Below are 6,476 nucleotides of genomic sequence, written 5' to 3' on the forward strand. Positions count from 1 at the left end.
CATAAAAAGAATTAGATTTGTGGGGTGAGAAGCATACCATACAATGCCCTGCATAGTGCTCCTCGCTGAGCCTAATTGTGCAAGTATCTTCATCCCATAGAGCTCCACTTAAATTCTTCAAATTGACCACCTTCGTCCCAATCTTCCTCCACTTCTTGAGATGGTTTTTGACTTGCTCTCCGGTGACAGAAAGCTTGAATTGCTCGTTCAAAACAGCAGCACATTGTCTATGATGCACATCCCTGAATCCACTTGACGTTCTCTTCCCATCAGCAACAAGACCAGCCAAAAAACCAAGCATGGTTTTTGCCATGGCATTGGTCCAAACAATGATCCCAGCTCTCCCGGAGTTCCCACTTGCAGCTTCAACACTCTCCATTTCTGTCCAAACAATAAAAGATACAATCTGTCCAGCCATCAAATAAATTCAAATGTAGTTGCATAAACATCACAAATACATGGTTCAACTTTAGTAAATGATACAATCTGCCCAGCCATCAAATAAATTCAAATTTAGTTGCATAAACATCACAAATACATGGTTCAACTTTAGTAAATGATACAATCTGCCCAGCCATCAAATAAATTCAAATTTAGTTGCATAAACATCACAAATACATGGTTCAACTTTAGTAAATGATACAATCTGCCCAGCCATCAAATAAATTCAAATGTAGTTGCATAAACATCACAAATACATGGTTCAAATTTAGTACATGATACAATCTGCCCAGCCATCAAATAAATTAAAATGTAGTTGCATAAACATCACAAATACATGGTTCAAATATATGGAGTGTGCTACACTCATAGATTAGCATACATTAGTTGTCTATCTTCCCACATTTGGGCTGCCATTTGTGTCCTACGGTCTACCACGGCCCTAATGTCACTTGCTTGTTGCCTTGATGTTCGAATTGGTTGGGTGGTCCATGTCACTTCCGGTATAATAAATTCATCAATCCCTTGTGACAGTGCATAATTATGAAGAACACAACAAGCTATAACAAGGTCAACTTGCACCGGGAAAGAGAAGAATGGTTTGGCATCATCTAAAATTTTGAAGCGCCTCTTCAGAGATCCAAAAGCCCTCTCTACCGTCACCCGTAGAGATGAGTGCCTAAGGTTGAACAGCTCCCTATCATTTTGGACTGGATTGTTGCCCCGCTCGTTCAAATGGTACCTCACACCACGAAAAGGGGGCAAGAACCCAGGCTTTGCTCCATAGCCAGCATCAACTAGGTAGAACTTTCCTTAAAAAACAATAATTGGTGACAATGGTTCTTGTAAGGTAATAACAAATGGACAATTTTCTATCTTAGGCAACTTCTTACCCGGTGGTACTTGTAAGCCCCTCTCACGCGTTAATGCATCAGCTAAAATAGTAGCATCATGTGCTGACCCTTCCAAACCAGCTAACACATATGTGAAGCGTAGATCAAAATCTACCGCTGCCATCACATTTTGAGTGGTGAAGGCCTTCCTACCCCAAAAAGAATGCTCCACATCTTTGGTAACACCTGCTCGCACATGTGTACCATTGATTGCTCCAATACAATCCTATATAGTGACAGGTATTAATAAACGGCATATCATATAACCTAGATAGCTAACGAATAGTTTCTGAATTTACCTTAAAATATGGGTCAAATCGATGATTTCCTGCAATTTTTGTGGGGTCTCCAATGATGGCGGCGTTATGTAATCATTACGAAGCTCGCCTATGGCATGAAGAACCTTTCTAAAATAGATGCTGGTTGTGCCGTATGATCTACAAAAATTGGCTGAAATAACCCTATTCCGAAGGTTATGCCCAATTGTATGCAAAAACGTCGCTAATTGTTGCTCCACGCTAAGATGTGGACTGTCTTCTAGAAATTTGCGATCCCTGAGTATGCCACACAAGCGAAAGAATGCAGCTCTTTCAAACCTTAACATGTTTTTACATAACACATCGCTTTGCCAAATTTTTTGATCTAGATAATCATATCTGATTCGATCTCTTTCATGCATTGGGCCATATGTAATACGTGCTCTTCTCTTCCTTATTATAGCTCGAACAATGACTGCAATTGCAACAAGTGTGACAAAAACAGCGGCTCCCCTAACCATCCTTTTTCTTTTGTTCATCTTCTTGACCATCTATAATTGATGCATGCTATCAAAATTATTACACATCACCACATATTGCAAATATGTACTGGACAACAACAAATTGAACAAAAAGATGTATGATACAACAACAATTGGAGCAAAAAAATATACTGGACATCAGCATGTACAAGGGGAGAGGAAGAGGAGTTTGTACCTTCAAGTGAGATGGTTGTGCTTCGCTCTGCCGCCGCGCCGGTGTAGCACCTAGACCCTGCTTTCTTCCCCTTCTAACCTGCAGATCGAGTGAGGGGGGTGAGAAAATGGATCGAGGGAGAGCTATGTAAAACGCAAGAGTGAGGGAGATGGGCCAGCGGCGCGCGAATGCGAGGGAGATGGGCCGTCGGCGCGGAACAACTGTAGAGGGGCAGCGGCGCAGAGAGGAAGAGGGCCAGCGACGCAGAGAGGGAGAGGGCCGGTGGCGGAGAGAGGGAGAGGGAAGGCGGCATGCGAGAGCTGGAGAGGGGCGGCGGAGCAGCGAGGGAGATGGACGGCGACGCAGAGAAGGAGAGGGACGGCGGCGCAGAGGAGAGGGAGGGACGGCGGCGCAGAGGAGAGGGAGGGAGGAAGAGGGGCGGCGGCGCACCTGTGCGGGAGGAAGGAGGAGAGCAGCGATAGGGTTGGGGGAGAGATGAGCTGTTCCGCGTGGTTTCCTCGATTTGGAGGTCTCAGCGCATTCCGCATCTCAGCCGAATATTCGCTTATCGGGGTCGAGTGGGTTCTGTTCCGGTTGGCCTACCAAACACTGGAACAAGGCTAGTAACGGGTCCGACCCATGACATTTCGGCCCGTGACTACAACCAAACACACCCTATGTTTTTTGCTTCTTTCCGGGTTGCTTCCCTCGTTAGTTTCGGTTCCGATCCAGAGTTGTGAGGATTCGTTCGACTACGTCTGTTTGTCTTCTTCATGGATCCGTTCTTCTTCCTTGCGGGATTTCAGGCAAGATGACCATACCCTCGAAATCACTTCTATCTTTGCTTGCTAGTTGTTCGCTCTATCGCTATGTCGCGCTACCTACCACTTGCTATATCATGCCTCCTATATTGCCATGTGAAGCCTCTAACCCACCTTCCTAGGAAACCGTTGTTTGGCTAAGTTACCGCTTTTGCTCAGCCCCTCTTATAGCGTTGTTAGTTGCAGGTGAAGTTGAAGATTGTTCCATGCTGGAACATGGATATGTTGGGATATCACAATATCTCTTATTTTAATTAATACATCTATATACTTGGTAAAGGGTGGAAGGCTCGGCCTTATGCCTGGTGTTTTGTTCCACTCTTGCCGCCCTAGTTCTGTCATACCGGTGTTATGTTCCTTGATTTTGCGTTCCTTACGCGGTTGGGTGTTATGGGAACCCCTTGACAGTTTGCTTTGAATAAAACTCCTCCAGCAAGGCCCAACCTTGGTTTTACATTTTCCAACCTATTACCCTTCCCTTGGGTCGGCCAACCCGAGGGTCATCTTTATTTTAACCCCCCCGGCCAATGCTTCTCTAAGTGTTGTTCTGAACCAGATCCCCTTGCGGCGCCACCTCGGGGAAACTTGAGGGCTGGTTTTAGCTGTACGTAGTGTTCATCCGGTGTTGCCCTGAGAACGAGATATGTGCAGCTCCTATAGGGATGTCAGCGCATCGGGCGGTCTTGCTGGTCTTGTATTATCATTGTCGAAATGTCTTGTAACCGGGATTCCGAGACTGATCGGGTCTTCCCGGGAGAAGGAATATCCTTCGTTGACCGTGAGAGCTTGTGATGGGCTAAGTTGGGACACCCCTGCAGGGTTTTGAACTTTCGAAAGCCATGCCCGCGGTTATGTGGCAGATGAGAATTTGTTAATATCCGGTTGTAGAGAACTATAAACTTAACTTAATTAAAATGCATCAACCGCGTGTGTAGCCGTGATGGTCTCTTCTCGGTGGAGTCCGGGAAGTGAACATAGTTCTTGTGTTATGCTTGAACGTAAGTAGTTTTAGGATCACTTCTTGATCATTTCTAGCTTCTCAACCACTGCGTTGCTTCTCTTCTCGCTCTTATTTGCGTATGTTAGCCATCATATATGCTTAGTGCTTGCTGTAGCTCCACCTCACTACCTTCCCCTACCCATAAGCTTAAATAGTCTTGATCTCGCGGGTGTGAGATTTGTTCGCACACGAACACGTCACCGTGTACCCTCGACGTCGAGCATATATGCAGGACACGTCGCCGAAGGAGGCTCACCGGAAGCGCGATACGCAAGACAATCCGGCGAGCTCTTTTGAAGACCCGACACCCCACGTGGCCAGGAGAGACCCCGTCTGGACGCACGCCGGTGATGGGCTGCCCTAGGTCGGTTCACCCGCCCCTAGGGCTTCGTAGATCGAAGCTCTCCGAAGCGAAGAACACCGATGAACGAGAAGCAGAAAACTAGGGTAGGAGATGAAAGTTTGTAGATGTGTTTTGCGATTGTGTGTTGTTGTTCAATCGGCCGTCACCCCTTAGGTATATAAGAGGCGGCTGGACTTCCCGTGCAAAGAAAAGGCTTGGATTCACGTCCAAAACCCTAGTTTGGGTCCAACTCGTAGTCAAACTTTCCAAAACGGTTCGGTTTACAACCTGGCTGCACCTTGCGGGTCATGTTTGAGGCAGTAAACGACCTTGGATGGAAACGAGTCCAAAAGCAATCTTGAGCGTTTCGATGAGACGAAAAACTTTTGTGTTGAACATTTTTTGATCAGAGGTCATCTTTAAGGTCAAATCGCTCCCATAAAACGGACTGTTACGCAAAACACCCGTTCCCTCGCGCTACCCATCAGACATAGGTCTGGTGGGGCGCGCCACATCACGCCTCATGACAGGGCTGCACTCCGATAGCTCTAACTTTTGCATACGAACTCGGATTGATACGATTTTTACATCGAAATCGATCGTTTCGACGAGACGAAGACAATCCCTGTAGATCATTTTTCCATACGAGTCGGTCTTGAGGGCGTAATGAGCCGAATAGTGTTCTGAATACAAAATCTCAGTATTTCAAACACAACTTCAGCCTGCGAGATGAGATAGGATGGCGATGGCCCAAACTTCAAAGATGTTCATATCGACAATATGGAACTTTTTTATATAAATCACTTCTCCATTTGAGGCCATATTAATTAAGTTCTTGACCGTGCCAAAATCTAGTGTCAACACATGCCCCCTTGTTTTTCGGCAAAGCTAGCGTGCCGAAAAATAACTTGTACCTTGTTTGTTCTAAGGGCGATGTCAACACTCCATCGGCCATTTATAGTTTCTTAGGGCGATAATTATATATCGGACATGTTTATGCTAAGGGCGATAGCTATTTATCGGCCATGTCGTTGCTTAGGATGATAGTGACATATCGGCCATTGCCTATCTAGGCTTCTTGCCACACACTTGGGTGATATTTCTTTAAATATTTGCCATTGAGAGCTCGAGGTAATAATGTGCCTTGTACGGATTCCACCAAATATGAGTTTCCGGGAACCACTCTTGTAATCTTAAAAGGACCTTCCCAACTTGGAGACCACTTCCCGAATTTTCTATCTTTTGAACCAATTGGTAGAATCACCTTCCACACAAGATCGCCAACTTGAAAATTCTTCAACTTGACCTTCTTATTGTAATCTCTTGCCACCCTCAACTTATCTCTCTCTCTATGGCATTCAATGCAGACAAACATTTATCGGCGACTTCATCAATATTGTCCATCATCAAGTTATAGAAGTCCACCGCCGATAAATCATTTTGTTTGGCTATTCTCAAAGCATTCAAATTCACTTCCACTGGTAAAACGGCCTCTTGACCATATACGAGCTCATATGGAGTTACCTTTATAGCACCAAGCCTTGAGATTCTGTGCGCCCACAAAGCTTCGGACAATATCTCATGCCATCTCCTTGGATTATCCTCAATCTTCTTCTTGATGAGTTTGATTAAAGTTTTATTGCTAGACTCAGCTTGTCCATTGGCTTGGACATAATACGGAGAGGAATTGAGCAACTTTATGTTATAAGATTTGGCAAATTCTCTAACTTGGTGTGACATAAAAGATGAGCCTTAATCTGTAGTCATCGTTTGAGGAATGCCGAATCTATGAATAATGTGCTCGGTTATGAATTTAATTACCTCCACATGTGTCATGTTCTTGAGAGGTACTGCTTCAGACCATTTAGTGAAAAATCGGTTGCCACCAATACGAACCGATGCCCCTTTGAGGAAGACGGATGAATTTGTCCAATAAAGTCTAAACCCCATCCTCTGAAAGGCCACGGCTTGATAATGGGATGTAACATAGCAGCAGGAGCCAACTGAATATCACCAAATTTTTGA

The 6,476-nt window shown here is 45.0% G+C and overlaps 1 long non-coding RNA gene across 1 annotated transcript; it reads right to left on the reverse strand.

The window, feature by feature from the left end:
- Positions 1-310: 310 nt before the first annotated feature.
- On the reverse strand, positions 311-2,788 carry LOC125521402. The gene is made up of 3 exons (XR_007289253.1): positions 2,738-2,788; positions 2,309-2,386; positions 311-381 (listed from the first exon to the last, which is right to left on the reverse strand). It is a non-coding gene; the product is annotated as an uncharacterized LOC125521402 (long non-coding RNA).
- Between the last annotated feature and the right edge of the window lie 3,688 nt (positions 2,789-6,476).

This window comes from Triticum urartu, chromosome 7 (genome assembly GCF_003073215.2).
Source record: "Triticum urartu cultivar G1812 chromosome 7, Tu2.1, whole genome shotgun sequence".
Classification (NCBI taxonomy): Eukaryota; Viridiplantae; Streptophyta; class Magnoliopsida; order Poales; family Poaceae; genus Triticum; species Triticum urartu.